This window comes from Lissotriton vulgaris, chromosome 3_1, assembly GCF_964263255.1.
Source record: "Lissotriton vulgaris chromosome 3_1, aLisVul1.2, whole genome shotgun sequence".
In the NCBI taxonomy this organism is placed as follows: Eukaryota; Metazoa; Chordata; class Amphibia; order Caudata; family Salamandridae; genus Lissotriton; species Lissotriton vulgaris.
The window spans coordinates 561,189,245-561,205,742 of NC_141689.1; the positions used below are offsets into that span (position 1 = coordinate 561,189,245).

Consider the following 16,498-nt stretch of genomic DNA (forward strand, 5'->3'; position numbering starts at 1 on the left):
TTCTCAAGTGTGTTGCTGAACCACCACTGTTACTGGCATGCATAGCTATATAGATGTCATCTGGTCACCTCTGCTTTTGGTAAACGGACGTCCCAGATTACCCCGGACAGTCCTGGCTTTCAGAGGACTGTCCTGGTATCCCAACCCTTTTCCTAATTTTGACCACATACCACGTTTTTTGGAACAAATGTCAAATCCTCCAGTCAACATCTGTCATTTCTAAGTAGAAGAGGGCAGCATAATATCTTCTCTCCCGCTCTTATTACCTCATATATACTTGATTCGGAAACACATCTGCACCACAGAACATAGCCCCTGGCTACGACACTTAAAACCTGAGGCGCATTTTAAATTATTACCGTGCTGAAGATGAGAGGGGGTAATCGATCCAATGTCCTTTCCGGTGCAAATGTATGCCATCAGACATATTCTAATGCTCTCAAACCTCCCCAACCTTTGTGAAAAAGAAGCAGCATTCCCCAAAATCTTTGCACCCGACATGGAAGTTGACATAACTGCACTGAGTCTTTCTATTAATGTGTGACCCAGATACTTGATTGGCCGCCCTCTCGCAGCTGTTCCACTCCCATAAATCTGGAACACTACTGTTATGATAGAACTCACAAGGTGATCAACAGATGTTTATTAAGAAAATAACAGTTAAAGGCCCACCCACACGTGAATGCAGGTTCCGGGCGCTACCAAGCACGCTAATAATCAGCAATGTTACAAACCTTCCAACACTTCATTTAAATAACATTCCAGACCTTCGAAACAATTGCATCATAATAAAGAAACAACCAATCAATGGAGAGTAAGTAAAGCAACTCATGGGAGTCGTGCTAAAGGAAACAAGCTTAGTCCTTTATAACTGAACAGTCTGCCTTCATCAAAAGCAGAACTCAAACTGTGTATTCCATGAAAACCCCGATACAACCCAACGAACAAAATTATATGGTCCTAACTGGGACAAGAACCCTAGGCCCTCTACACTGGTTACTGTAGCTGAGGCCAGTCACAGGCCTATCCAGGTAGAACCATGATACCACCTTCCACGAGGTGACTCCGTTGCCATGCTCGTCTTCTGCTCTCTGCTGACCCTGCTTTTGAGGCACCTCCAGGCCTGCATTGTCAAACCCCTCACCCTGTCGAAAGCACTGAAATGTAGGCAATATACCCTCAACGAGACGATCGGTCTGAAACTCAACTGCCATGCCCACGTCCACTCACTAAAAAAAAAAACGGGGAATACACCCACCGTGCTGCTCAATTGACCCTGCGCCCTGAATCAACTAATGACCCACCAGACTGGAGGGTGAAGGGCTGGCCGTGGACCTATGTCAGTGTAAACACAATGCCTCCAAATGCAGGCTGGGGGAGAGGAGGGCGGGGAAGATGTTGTCACGCCCCGCAAGCGCAACCTGCACAGTGAGGCCGGATCGGCAGTGTGTTGTAAGTTGGGTTAAGCAGGAACAGGAAACTTCCATTAAGTTACAAGAGTAGTTTTATTTAAGAGCACAGCTGAGCGGACACCTCGCCAGCTGAGCAGACCATCTACTGACAAGAGTGGAAGATTCAAGTACAAGCTAGAATACTCACAGGTATTCTGGAAGGCCGGGGAAGTGGGGACACAAAGAAAAGCCTAATGACCACAGATGGCCATGTTGCAAGAAGCACAAATATACAACACAGTGGCCTAACAACTCAGCACTATGCTCATTGCATAAGCTTTCTGACCTCCATAATGGTCTGAATAGTAACAGCAACGTGCTACGGCAGTGTTAATTTGCTGTTCTTAAAAGGTTACAAAGACACCAGATATTGTGTTGCTATTGCGAGACCTGCCCAAAAAAATAATAATAATAATTGCTGCCTTACGAAAGCTGAAAGAGAAACTCCCTTCACCTGCTGGCTGAGATACCACCCTACAGGGCCAGATCCCTGACATGGAAGAAACAGCTCCCTGCCCCAGACCAGCACATAGGCGGCGAGCGTGTCAGGAACTAGGGCAGCGGTTCCCAAACTGTGCGCCGCGGCGCCCCGGTGCGCCGTTATGAGTTGCCAGGGGCGCCGCGCATGGTGTGGGAAAATAGTGTCTGGCCGTGTGCTGAGCAAGACTGTCTACCAGGGCCTGAATGCATTAGCAAATGAAGGTTATTGTACCCGCAGCGCGACCTAAGGGGGAGTTAGAAATGCCGCCTGCACAATCCAGGAATATGGTTTTGCCCAGTAAGAGCGCACTGCCGCCATACGTGCATACCTACGTTCCTTTACAGACTTAGCCTCCGCATACGCCGGCATACACAGCAGATTGTTCAGCATTACTGCTGCCTGCCGTGTTCTGCCGTGCCTCGTGGGACCCTCTTCTCCAGTTACATAGGTAAGAGGACAGAATCACGGCTCACTCATGCTTAACAGGTATGTACCGGAGCAGCCTGTGACCCAGAATTGAAGGACACAAGCCTCTCTAATTAAGAACAAAAGACAGGGGGCTACCAGAGAGGTTGTAAAGGCATGTTAGCAGAAAATGTGTTTTGCACGTAAACTTGTGAGTCAAAAAGGAAAATGTGTAGTTTGTTTTCTTGAGCAGTTGTACTTATTGGCAGCAGGAAATGCAAGTTGCTTGGAACTTTTGGCACCACTAATGACAAGATGGTGAGAGAGAGATAAGATGTGTGCGCCATGGAGTCGGTAATTCTGCACTGGCGTCCAGCTCTTAGGGAGGCGCACATAAATGCTCCACTCTGTCGCTATCATCAGTAGTAGTTGAGCAGCACCTGCGCTGCAGCACAGACCACCACTTCAGCTACCCTGCAGCCTGTATGAGTGCTGGTGCTGTCCACAGCAGAGGAGAAGTTCTGGTACTCAAACGAAAAAATGAAGTGCCGACCCAATTAAAGAACTGTTGGAAATTCCAAACAGCAACTTGACAAGATGGGTCGAATTAGAAACAGGATAATTTCATATTAGAGCTAAAATGAGAGCTTGGGATTTCTTTACCACATGTTTGTTGGGCAGCATCCGTGCCATTAGCGGGAATTGAAATCCGCAGCAAGACTGACAATATTCGCTGTTTGCCAAGTAGAGTGTAGATTTTTAGAGGCATAACGTCATGGTTGCTCTTGGTTATCATGTTTCAAATTCCACCTGGGTAAGTTGATCAAAATCTGTACGGGATCTCCTGGTCGTGTCAGTGTCTCAGCTTGGAGCAGAGCACAGCTCCCACTGGCTTACGTTGCTCCATTCTGGCTCCAGTCCCAGTTTAAATATGACAACATTACATAAAGCATTCGGTCTCATTATACAATGGTATGCATTTAACAAAAGGTTGCTTCTTATGTTATTGAAAACAGCTTCAAATTGCCTCATCATTCTTTTTCCTCAACACATCATCATTCCTTGGGGCTGCAAGCAGAATTTGAGAGATGCAGGAGGTTAAAATCTGAGAAGAGCTCACATTTGTATTAAACAGTGCTGTGCTAAAACTCTCTGGCTGCAGCATGCCTTTGCCCCCAAACCATTACCACTGCAATTGCTCCTGTTTCTGTCTTCTAGAATATGAGGATAACTTTGCAAAGGACTGTGGGCGTGCAGATCTTTGGGAAAAGTTTAGAAGCCCAGGGAACGAGAATAGGGGAATACTGTGTGCCTTGTAAAAGGTATTTCTTTCTGGTGCACAAGGGGAGATGGCGTGTGATAATCCAACACTCCATCGTTACTGTCTCCCCTGGATAGTGTGTGTATCTTCTTGTGCTCTCGAAGCTTGGCATTCACAGGGACACAGTTGAGCTTGCAAGAGTTTACTTCACAATAACCCGATTTATTAGACACGGTTTCAAATTTATACGGGCCTCGGTCTTCCCTTGGTCGGGCTTACATCCCCCCACTGGTAAAAAAATGGTGGGGAGCCACGACCAACTGCCAATTAGGTCAAGGGAGCCCCAGGTCAAAAAAGTTTGGGAACCACTGAACTAGGGCATCATACCTGTCCTGCTCCCAGCGACAAGCTAACCAAAATATATACTAAGAGCAAGGCAGCAAGCATGCACAGCCCATCACAAGAAACACACCCCCTCTGGGCGCACAAGCAGGCCCACCAGACAAGTGCGTCGCCAGCAACAACAGGAAGCCTCGGAACCTCAGCTGGAGGACACAGGCAGCCCCATCTGACCACCGCCCGTAGGCCCCAGGGCCTGATTGTCTGCCTGATGCGTCAACCCCCAGTTGAAGGGCAGAGGTAAGCATGTGGCCCCCTCGGGCCACTCAGGAAGGCCCCCGAGACAAGCATGTTCGCTTGGCCTACTGCTTGAGAGCAAAGGCAAACCCAACCCGGGCCCGGGACATGCAAGATGCCCCCTTCCCTAGGGTGACCAACCGTCCGTAAATTTCACGTACGGTCCGTAATTTGGACCTCACGTCCGTTGTCCGTGAGAATCCTTTTAACTGACGCCTTTTGTCCCTAATTTTGGGCCTTGCAGGGGAACAGAGCTGTTCCCCTGCGAGAGGCTTCTGCTCCCTGCTGGTGTGCCTCGCTCTTATCGTAGAAGCATAAGTGCAGCCCCACCCCACCCATTATCATTCTGTCTGCGGCTGATTGCCACATACAGAAGGACAATGGGCCAGTTTAGGCTCTTCCAGGATGAGGTGACCTCCGTCTAGGGCAGGTCATTATGTTAGTGTTAAAATGTACAAAACAAATGTATAAAGTTAAAAAGAAGACGTTAAAGTTCTTACATAGTCTCATCATTTCAGAGCTGAAGCATATATATATTTTTTTTAATGAAGAAAGATTATTTTCCAACAAAATTAAAATCGGATTGTCCCTGTCTGGAGAGATGAAATCCCACTTCTTGTTTGTCTATTCTCTCGATTGCTCTCCATCAGTCAAAAGGTAGGTCAAAATACTTGGCGTGTTCAAAGTGCTGGATATTGTTCAAATGAAGGTTTGAGGCATGTTCTTTAAAGTGCCACAGCACTCGTGATGTGCGATAATCGGACACACTGTGAAGGATTTAGACACAAAAAACAGATAAACACTGCACAAAATCTCACGCTGTCAGGTTCCCCATGCCACTTGCATACATCACTCTCTATATTGCAGCAGGTGTGGGAATTAGTTCATGACTTAGTCTTTTGAGGGTGTAGAAGCTAGTCCTTGACATAGTGGCAGGCCGGTGTGAAAAATGCTGCCAGCTGGCTGAGCCGATATGCGGAGAGGTGTTTAGGTTCCATGCTGGGGATGCACCAGTCATCTGTTTCTGGAGGTGACTGATAGTGCTTCCAGGCAGATTTGTTGTAGACAGGAAGGCCTTCCACTGAGTCCGTCAACAGTGCCTTTAGATAAATTACTACATCAGATCCAATGCCCTCCATGGAGCAAAGCTGCAGGTCGCCCTGGAAGTACTTGGCATAGAGTGTAGAAATAGGAAGACCCTATCCAAAACCAGCCAGAGGTGTTCCACCTGCACCTAGCTGTGGCATGGGTGCAGTAGAAGACATATAGCTGAAGAGCCTTTCAATCTTGCGTAGTGGGACACCACCTCCTCTGTCACTCATCTTAATAGCAACATCTTCGCTGCCCAGAGCCACCATCACCTTGATGGGTGGAAGTTAGGGACTGGAGCTGTGGTGTTCCACTGTGGCTTGCATGGCATTCTTGAAGAGCTCAAAGAGCATGTGATAAAGATGAGATGGGGCATATACGATGTGAATGGGGTGCTTTGGATCATTAGCATTGACTGCCTGGATTTCCAGATTAGGCAAAGCCACATATTATTTATCACACAGATTTTCGCCATTTCATAGGCATCTCTCACTACGTCAGTCACATCACAATTCAGATCAATACTTCCAATGTGTTTAGGATGTGCAGGGTTTGTCGTTGCATCAAAAATCAAAGTGTGCTGGTTGATCAGCATGCGGATACAGATGCGGCTCAGGTAAAAGCTGTCCATAAAGTATTGCACATTTCATAGAAGGGATAACCTGCCGCCACTCACGGCTTTGTATGTTCCTGAAGTTAATACTGTGGCAGGCGAGAAGTTTCTTCTTAGTTAAAAATAGGCCACAACTCCTTCCTCATGTCGACAGATAAGAGAGATGCATGAATAACACCAAGCTGGGAGGGCAGAAACCCAAATCCTGTTTCCTGCACAATTTAAAAAATTGTAATCCTCGCTCCTACGATGGATCGAAATGATTCACTGAAATTTAGATGTAGTGAATCCGTCACTGGGAGTCTGACACGGGGTGGTATACCTCGTTTACGTAAACATACAAAGCCATGAGTGGTGGCAGGTTATCCCTTCTATAAAAGTGTTTTTTTCAAAGAAAATCATATGAATATATGAGAAATGTATAACATGAAGTGGGAAGATATTGTTATTTCCTGATGAAGGTAGGCATTTATTCCCATTCAACCCACCGAAACACGTCAATGCTTTAGCCTATGGGATTCACTACGGATACTTGACATATGCAAACAACTGCTTTTTGATTATCTAGCAAGAATCTATTATGCCTAAAGCTTTGTGCATAGAAATTGTCTATCTACATGTCCAACTACCGTGGTGTTCCTTGATCTGAAAGTATTTTTTCTTGCTGTTTTCTTGTCCCACTGTTTTTAGCAGATGTATTAAATAACTTTTTAATTGATTTGTTAAACTGTACAATGTGATTGCTATAATATTTTAATAAATTGTAAGCAACTTTTTAATTCATTTTGCACTGATTTATGTTTCTGGTTCACAGTATGGATGTCGGTGAGTGAGGTATATATGTACCAGGCAGGCTGTTAAGTGAGGCTGTGTGATAACAGTACCCAATGGGATCTTTCTTTGACACTGTCTTCAGGTACCCTACCCTTGTGGTTTTATTGGGTCCCCCTCTCTGTTTTTCTAACTCTTATGAAGAAACTCCAGGATGTCCAACAAACTCTGAACATACCAGCTCTGCACCAGCTGAACGGAAGGGGATCCCAGCAGTCGATCTGGTAGCAAGTTAATCTCTTTCATGTTGTTGGTGAGGTGCACTGGTAGCTCCTAGCGCAGGAGGTTTTTTCACAGACATTGCTAGATACGAAGTCCAGGAATTGCTTCATGGAGAGCGGGGAGGGAGAAAACATAGAGAAATGGTCGATCTGCTTCGGGGCTCCCACTGCCCCGTTCGCGGCTAGCATCAGGGTGCGAACCAGGGGCATCCTCATAGTGGGGCTGTCAGAGGAGGACATTCATAGGCTGCTCTCTGCAGCCCTAATCCAGGGCTCGATTTCAGGGTTGTCAGGCTCCACTCTCCCAACCTGCTATTTCTTCCCGATTTCAATTGAAACTCTATTTGTTCCGCCTCTAGATTTCAGGTTCTAGGACCCTGGCCTCGTCCAAAGAGTCTGGGTTGACTCTACGTCTCTTGCCGAATGAGATCTGAAGCATTTTTATTATTATATAAAACGAAGACATAGATGCTGTTTTTTTATTTATTTTATGCAACTAACATCCATTGACAAAGCCAATAGTCCTGGCTTTGTGTGGTCTAATGTTACTGGATGCAATGATAGAAACAGCAAAATACCAGTCGGGCGGCACATTATGCTCACCATATATTTTAAGGTGGGGTGTTTTAAATCACACACTTAATTACATCAGACACGCCCCTTGGAGAGACCCCCAGATTATTCATCCCACTTAAAGCCCTGAAAACAACACCATGTCACAGTCACGTAGTGTCCTGGCACTGTGCATCATGCATGACTCATCACTATCAAGTTTTCAGATTGCCTATGTGCAGGGGCATAGTGAACTCTCCCACACCCCACCCCTTGCTTTAGGAACTACAGTGTGAGTGAAGTTCTAGATGGGCCGCTTCTGTTTGCAACTGAATGGGTGGCTAATTGAAAGGGGATAGAAGAGAGAAAGGGAGGATGGATGCATGATAGCATGGATGAATGATTGACAGAATGGATGGGTGAATGGGTGCATGGATGAGTGAAAAGAATAATGTGAAGATGGATGAGTGAAAAATGCATATGTGAGTGAAAGGGAGGGTGGAGTGCTGGAAGAAAAGATGGATGGATAAGTGAACGGGTGGACGGATGAGTGACTGGGTGCATGGATGAGTAAGTGAAAGGATGGCTTGATGGGTGAAAGGGTACATGATTGGGTGGATGAGTGGATGGGTGGAAGAGTGGATGGATGAGTGAAAGGATGGCTTGGGTGTATGGGTAAATGGTTGGATGGATGAGTAATCGGATGGATGGGTGGAAGAGTGGATGGATTAGTAAAAGGATGGATTGGGTGAAAGGGTAGATGATGGATGGAAGGATGAGTGAAATGATAGATGAAAGGATATAATAGATGATGGATATGTGTGCAAATGGTTTAAAAACTTTGGATATGGATGGGCACACAGATGGAAGGACAGAATGAATGGTCAAAGACTAAATGATGGATACAAGAATTAATAGATGACATTTTGAGTGACACCCAACTGCTACTTGAATGTTACACTAGTAATTGTAAATGTTTGCATGTTTTGTTTTAGGTGTAAGATCATAGGGAGAGTCTCATGGTGCCATGAGCTGTGCTTGAGATGTATATTGTGTTTGTAGCAATAGGCAAGGCATCAAAAATAAACTCTGTAAAAGTGTATTTACAGTGCATTCTCTAAGAAAGCTGCAGGGAAAAGCACCTTTGTGACTTCCGTCAGCTTGTGCAACTCTCTGCGAAGTCCCCATAAGCAAAGTCAGATTCCATATTTTAAGTTACACTTGATGAACCACACATAATGCATTCCCTATAGTGGGTTCATCACAGCAATCCTCATTTTAGTTCACCTATGCATGCCGCTTTACATCTCCCAATGGCATTCAGATATGAGATGCTAGTAACAAAGTCTATCCAAGAAGATCTTCCTGACCACTTCTCTCACCAAACATGCCTTCTCAGGACCATGAGTTGTAAACAAAATATCAGACTGGACAACCCAGTGCAGTAACCATATAAATAGATTATTATCATATGAAGTACCACAAATAGACCCACACAGTTGCTCCAAGCTGCACGCATACCGAAAAGAACGTGAAGTGTCCAATAGTCTCAACCTAATATAAAACTTATTTTGACTTGTACTTAATTGGTTGTCCATTTTCATACATTTATACTATTGGACAACTTCCACTGATGTGTCTGTAAAATGTACCTTTTGTCCTGAATTTTGACCTCCTGTCCTGAATTTTTGTCTGAATTTTGACCCTCTGTCCTGAATTTTAACACTTACCGTCCTGAATTTGCACCCATGCCAGTTGGTCTCCCTACCCGTCCCAACTAAATGGGGGCCCGCCCCACGAAAAGATGCATCGGCAGACGCAAGGCACCAGGCATTTAACACCACGGGCTGCCAGCTCACCAATTGCGCCCCATCCCGGTCTCGTGTATTGGCACTGCCCATACCTGCCTAGCCCACAAGCAGATTATAGGTGGACAGTTCCGACAATGTAGGAAAGGAGGGGTGCCCGGCGCAGGAACAACGGCCCCCCAGAGGAGGGGGCTGAGGGAACAACTCACCACTAACACACCGAAAGCTGACGCCAGACCCGACACAACACCTCCAGAAAGCGTGTCCAGTGGGGACAAAGAGGGTGGCCAGTGGGTGGGGCAGGTCTAAATTCATGTTCCCAGAGCACCTGAAATGATGCCGTAGATGCGCCAGACACAAGGGGGAGGGAGGGGACAGGACTCCCTGAGGCAGGGGTCCCTGCGACAAGGGGCAGTGAGGTGCCTGAAGCGGCACTAGGGGGCCACCCTCTTAAGGGGCCCACTGCATGCGCCGCTGGCAGCCGCAATTCCAGTCTGATAGCTTGATGCTACTGTAGTAAGGCCCTCCAATCTCTGCTAAATCAATCACACATTTACACCAACTACAAACAATAGCAGCTCGCCAGTTTTTCTCAAAAGACGTCTTTCTACAGTGAAAAATAGAAAGACGCGAACTCACTCAATATTATTATTATTATTATTATTATTATTTATTTTTATAAAGCGCGATAGTCACCCGGAGGTATCCCAGCGCTGAGGAACCCTGAATTCACCAAGTCAGCGGAGCAAGAGACTGAGAAGGAAGAAGGAAGAATGGGGGAACAGAAGCAGAAAAGGGGGGGAGGGGGTGTACAGGTTAGGGAAAAAGATGAGTTTTTAACAGTTTCCTGAAGCGCAGGTATTGAGGTTCAAGACGTAGGTTACGGGGAAGTGAATTCCAAAGGCGGGAGGCTTGTACCGAGAAACGTCTTCCTCCTGCTCGGGTTTTCCTGAATCTAGGGATGTTAGTAAAGTTTTCTGCATTGGAGCGGAGGGACCTAGAGTTTCTATAGGGAGTGACAAAATTACTGAGAACAGGAGGGCCTTGGTTCTGCAGCGTTTTGTGGACGAGACATAGGGCTTTAAATTTGACTCTCTCCCTTATGGGGAGCCAGTGGAGGAGTTTAAGAGCGGGCTTGGCAGATGATCTAGCCGGGGTGTTAGTGATGATCCGGGCGGCCGTGTTCTGAATTGTCTGTAGTTTAGTAAGGGTCGCTTCGGGGGCACCCAGGTAAATCACATTACTATAGTCCAACCTCGATATTATGAGACCTTGGACTAATAGTTTTTGGGATTTAGGGGGGAGAAGGGGCAGGACTTTCCTCAGAGATTTTAAGAGGCCAAAGCAGGTCCCTGCCACCTTCTTAGCTTGTGAGGCGAAAGAGAGATCGGAATCGATCCACACACCCAGACTTTTCACCTCTTTTTTAGGGTCAGGGGGCGGACCCAAACAGGCTGGCCAGCTGTCCAGGGGAAGTGAGGCTCCTTTCGGGCCAAGTATAAGGACCTCGGTTTTTGTCCCATTGAGTTTTAGGGCTGATCTGTTCATCCAGTGATGGACCTGCGTAAGGCAATTGAACAGATCAGCTTTCTGTTGCTTGGGATGGGACAGAGACACCACTAGTTGAGTGTCGTCGGCGTAGCTGACGACGCTCACTCCGAAAGGGATGATAACCTCCTCCAATGTGGACATATAGATATTAAATAAAGTAGGGCTCAGGGAAGAGCCCTGAGGAACACCACATTGGAGGGGCATTTCGGAGGAGCGGGCGTTCTTTTCCCAGATCTGGTAAGACCGTTGGGCCAGGAAAGATGAAAGCCAAGATAGGGCTATACCTTCCACTCCTACCCTAGCCAATCTTTCGATAAGAAGTTGGTGGTCTACTGTATCGAACGCCGCACTAAGGTCGAGGAGGATCACTGCCACTGATCCTCCCCCATCCAATAGTGCTCTTGCCTCCTCTACAGCAGCCAGAAGGGCGATATCCGTGCCCTGTCCGGGTCGAAAACCCGTCTGGGAGCTTTTTAATTTATTATTGGTCTCTAGGAACTGAGAAAGTCTCCTATTGACCAATTTTTCTGCGACCTTGCTCACTCCAGGCAGTAGGGAGATGGGCCTGTAGTTAGCCAGGTTCTCGGGGTCAAGCGTAGGTTTCTTCAGCAGGGCTTTTACCACCGCCTTCTTCCAGCTTGAGGGTACAGCTCCTTGTTGGAGTGAGGTATTAATCAAATGGGTAAGGGAAGGGATGATAGTGGGGGCTACCTCTTTAAGGATACGGAGAGGAGCAGGGTCACTAGGGGAGCCGCTCTTCATGGAGTTGAACGTATTTCTCACCTCGTCTACCGTGACCTGGCCCCACGTGGACAGGCAAGTGGAGGTGTGTGGGCAAGCGATATTTTCCTCAGGACTGGAGGGGGGGATAGATTCCAGAATTAGTCTGATTTTATCGTGGAAGAAATTGGCCAGTTGTTGGCATTTCTCCAGATCGACTTTAGGATCGGAAATGGGTCCTGGTCCTTGTCCTTGGGGTTTAGACAGCTCTTTAAGGATGGCGTACGCTTCCTTACTGGAGCATCCTGCTTTCTCTATTCTCTCCTGAAAAAACAAGCTTTTGGTTTTATGAATAGCAGTTTTGTATGTTAGAAGAGAAATAGAGTAGAGGTTCTTGTTAGTCGCTGTTTTGTCGCGCCTCCAGGAGCGTTCGGTTTTTTTACACTCTTGACGCAGAGTTTTAAGCTCAGGAGTGTACCATAAAGCGGGATGTATTCTTTTAGGTTGTTTCAGGGTGGTAGTTATCGGGAGCAACGTATCCAGAGAGGAAGTGATCCAATCGCTGAATTGTTTGTCAGCTATATTGGGATCAGATGAGAGCGCAGGGGTGGACTCTGCAAGAGAGGCGGCCCATATCTCAGGTGATAGTTTGCGCCATTGTCGGTCGGTAACTTGGGTTTTTGGGATTGAATAAGTGGGAGTGGGGATTTCCCAAGAAAAGGGGACCAGAAAATGGTCCGTCCATGGTAAGATCACCGGTGGGTCAGTGGTCATTGTTGCTATGTTGGTGAGGATCGGGTCCAATAGATGGCCTTTGTCATGGGTAGGTTCATTATTCACTAGACGAATGTCTAGAGATGTTAAATCGTATCTAATGTCCGATGCTGCTCGATCCGTAGGGTCCAAAAAATGGACGTTCAGGTCACCTAGTATGAGGAAATTGGGGGTGGAAGAAGCTAGTTGTGAACTGGATTCGAAAACAGCGTTGATGAAATTACCCGGGGCCCCTGGTGGGCGGTAAATTAGAAGCCCTGCCAGGGTAAGAGCTGGGGCGACTTGGATGGAGAATTGGCCGCTCTCACAATCCTCAATACCAGCGTTGGTCATGCGGCAGGTAAATTGTTCCCTGTGGATTATAGCTATCCCGCCTCCTCTCCCTCTCGGTCTATTAAGTGCTTGACAGATGTACCCGGTGGGAAGGGCCGTGACAACATCCGAGTCGGTATTGTCAGAGAGCCATGTTTCCGTTATGAACAGTAGGTCAAGCTCCTGGTTCTGAATCAGGAGGTTCATTTCGGTGGCATGTTTGGGGAGGGAGCGGCAATTCAGAAGTCCTAGTTTCAAAGCAGGGGTGGGTGATTTCGAGGTGGGGGTCAGATTGCATTGTGAGCAGGTCGAGAATACCTTACCTGCAATAAACGAGTGGTGGCAGGCTAGGGTATTCTTAGGTCGTAAGTCGTATAAGGTATCCGCTGTATACGTTACTCGAACCTGAGGGGTACCCGGCATAGTAACGGGGCCTAGGGCCTTCTGGGCCCGGACGGGCCCAGACGGGCTTGCCTTTGGCGCGCCTTCGGCGCGCTGACGGCGCGCCCGCTGCGCCCGTCCGCTGCGCGTCCGGTAGTTGCACATCCTAAATGTGCAGGAAAAAGGGCGGGTGGGCGTGGCCTAAAGTGGGCGTGGCCTCTCTCCCTCGCCGAGAATGGCGGCGGAGAAGTTTGTTGGGTGCTTAGCGTTGCAGCGAAGGGGTCGCTGTTTTGGTGACTCTGAGCCCGCTCCAGAGAGGAAAACGGGTGAGTGAGGTTATTTTAAAAAATACAGAGTATTTCGGCGAGTTGGTGGCACATATACAATTTTAAAAATGGGTGGTTCGTCTCCCGGCTTCCGCCTCAGGAGCTTTCAAGATTCTGATAAAGTTGCGCTGAAGGCAGCGTTTAAGTACCGAGGGCGGCGGGTGGGCGTGGCCTAAAGTGGGCGTGGCCTCTCTCCCTCGCCGAGAATGGCGGCGGAGAAGTTTGTTGGGTGCTTAGCGTTGCAGCGAAGGGGTCGCTGTTTTGGTGACTCTGAGCCCGCTCCAGAGAGGAAAACGGGTGAGTGAGGTTATTTTAAAAAATACAGAGTATTTCGGCGAGTTGGTGGCACATATACAATAGATAGGACGCAGTGCAGTGATTGTGAATTAGCAGATGTTTTCCTGGAAAGTCTGACCTTGACGCAAAAACAGTTTCTCAGGAAAGAAACCAGTGCCCCTTCGGCTCACTGTAAATCACGTCCTTTCTATAATTTGGGATTTGGACAGTTTTTAGGTCTCGCCTACAGCATTGCTTTAGCAATGCTTGTTTGGCGAGATTATAGTAAGGCTTTCAAAAGTCTACCCAAACAGCGGATTAGGTACAGTGCATGTGAGCCAGGCGCGTGCACATCGCCAGCTACATCGCACACCATTTGTCTGAGCCTCGGCATCAGACTATAAATGAATCTGCTCCCCCGCCCCCCACATCAGACTTCAAAGGAATGCGCTCCCCCGCCCCTGCCACAGCAATGCCGAGAGCTTGTTAAATAAACGTTCTCTTAAATGCATTGCAGCTTTCTTCATAGGTACTGCAGTGTTTTTAAATAAATGTTCTCCTAAATGCATTGCAGCTTTCTTCAAAAAATGTTCGCTCAAATGTATTGCAGCATTCTTAAATAAACTTTCTCAGGTATTGCAACATTTTAAATTAAATGTTTTCTGAAATCTATGGCAGAGTTCTTAAATAAACTTTCTCTCAAATGTAATGCAGCGATTGCAGCGTTTTAAAATAAACTTTATTCCTCTTTACCTCTCGTTTCGTTCTTCACTCCTTTTTTTCTCCTTTCATCCTTCCTGTTCTCCACTCATCTCATCTTCTCCCTCTTCTCTGTATCTTAGTCTCTGTCAGTCTCCCCTTCTATCCGTTTATAATTTTCCTTCCTCAGATCTTTCTCTGGCCCTTCTACATCCCTTCTTACATATCACAATGTTCCTTCTTTCTTTTCGTTGTATCCCCCACTCCCTGCTCTTTTTCCCCGCCATAGCTACGTAGCGCACTTTTCATTCACTTTCCTTTCGCAGCTTTCTCGTCACTCCTCGTTTTATTCTCTTTCATAGCTCTTACTCACCCACCCCTTTCCGTTCTCCCCGTCTCTCCCACCCTTCAATGTTTCATTCTTTCCCCTTGCCCACCTCGTCGCACTCTTCTTTTTCCTCGCATACCTCTCTGACTCTCTTTTACGTTTCCCTCTCACACATCGCTTCGTCAGTGGTAGAACGCGCTTTGTAAATACAATTACTAACTTCAGCCACTCTTCCCTTTGTATCAAATCACTTTGCTCACTTTCTTCTCAACCATTCTTCATCTCCACTATCATATTTCTTGCAAGCTTCATGTTTGCCCTTCCTCTTTATTATTATTTGTGTTCCTATTTCTTGTTCTCCCCTTTCTCCACCCTTAAGCTCACACGTTTTTCCCTCCACTGTCCCTTCTCTTCCCTTATCACTTTCCATATTTCCCTCTTCCTTATCTTCATTCTTACTTTTCCATTCTTCTCCTCTTGCTGTACTTTCACTCCTGTCCCTCTCATATTTTTTGTTCTCTCTTGTCTTCAGTTCTTTCTTTCATTCTGCCCCATATTTTACACACCGTCCCTCCTTTCGTATCTCTCGTTTCTCTTCCTCTTTATCTCTTTTTACTCCCACTCGTTTTAGCCAGACTTTCCCCTTTTTATAATTTTCACTTTTTTCTCACCATTTTCTGCCTGAAGCTAAGGTTAACGGGTCTGTCTGAATTCATGAAAGCCAATGAAACAATAGCAGTAAGGACATAAAGTAACTACAAGGAGTCTACTTGATTGTTTACAGTCCCCTAGTCACCTAATGGGCACTGCGCACGAGCCCTCTTAAACGTCTTTGTATCTTGAAAACGTAAGGACGTCAAAGTAACGCACGCTCTTGTGTATGCACTCTTGCTCTTTGTCTAGTTTCCGACTAGCCCCCTCTCTTATACACCTTTATTCTCTCATCCCTCCTCTGCTTTGCCGTCTCCCTTCTACGACCATGCCACCTCTCCCCACCCTGTCCACTTTACTCTCATCATGACTCTCTCGCATTTACTGTATCCGCCCCCATTCATCTTGTCTTCTCCGCCTGCCCTCTGCGCCACCCCCTGCTTTCCACAACTTCACTATCTGCCGCTCTCTTCCTCTCTACTTCCCGCTTGGTGTCTCTCTCCCTTGTCTGTCTCCTTTTTTTCTCTCACTGCCTCTCGTATTCAGCCACCCATACCACCACACCCACCACCACCACATCCACCACCACGTCCATCACCTCCATGTCCACAACAACCACGTCCACCACCACCACGTCCACCACCACCACACCCACCACCAACACCACCACATCCACCACCACCACATCCACCACCACATCCACCACCACTACGTCCACCAACACCATGTCCACCACCACCAAGTCCACCACCACCAAGTCCACCACCACTACGTCCACCAACTCCATGTCCACCACCACCACGTCCACCACATCCACCACCACCACATCCACCACCACTACGTCCACCAACACCATGTCCAATACCACCACACCCACCTCCACCACCACCACGTCCCCAACCTCCACCACAACATCCACCACCACGTCCACCACCACCATGTCCACCACCATGTCCACCACCATGTCCACCACCACGGCCACCACCACGGCCACCACCACGGCCACCACCACGGCCAACACGAGGCCACTACAACGTACACCACCACCATGTCTACCTCCACCTCCTCCACATCCACTACCACCACCACCACGTTCACCACCACGTCCACCAAGTCCACCACCACATCCACC

The 16,498-nt window shown here is 47.4% G+C and overlaps 1 protein-coding gene and 1 pseudogene across 3 annotated transcripts in view; one reads left to right on the forward strand and one right to left on the reverse strand.

Annotated features, from left to right (window-relative positions):
- Positions 1-16,498, forward strand: part of ATG10 (autophagy related 10) — a 643,404-nt gene that overhangs the window by 372,695 nt on the left and 254,211 nt on the right. The gene's annotated exons all lie outside the window — the stretch shown is intronic.
- LOC147726798 (pyruvate dehydrogenase (acetyl-transferring) kinase isozyme 2, mitochondrial pseudogene) lies at positions 5,149-7,204 on the reverse strand (annotated as a pseudogene).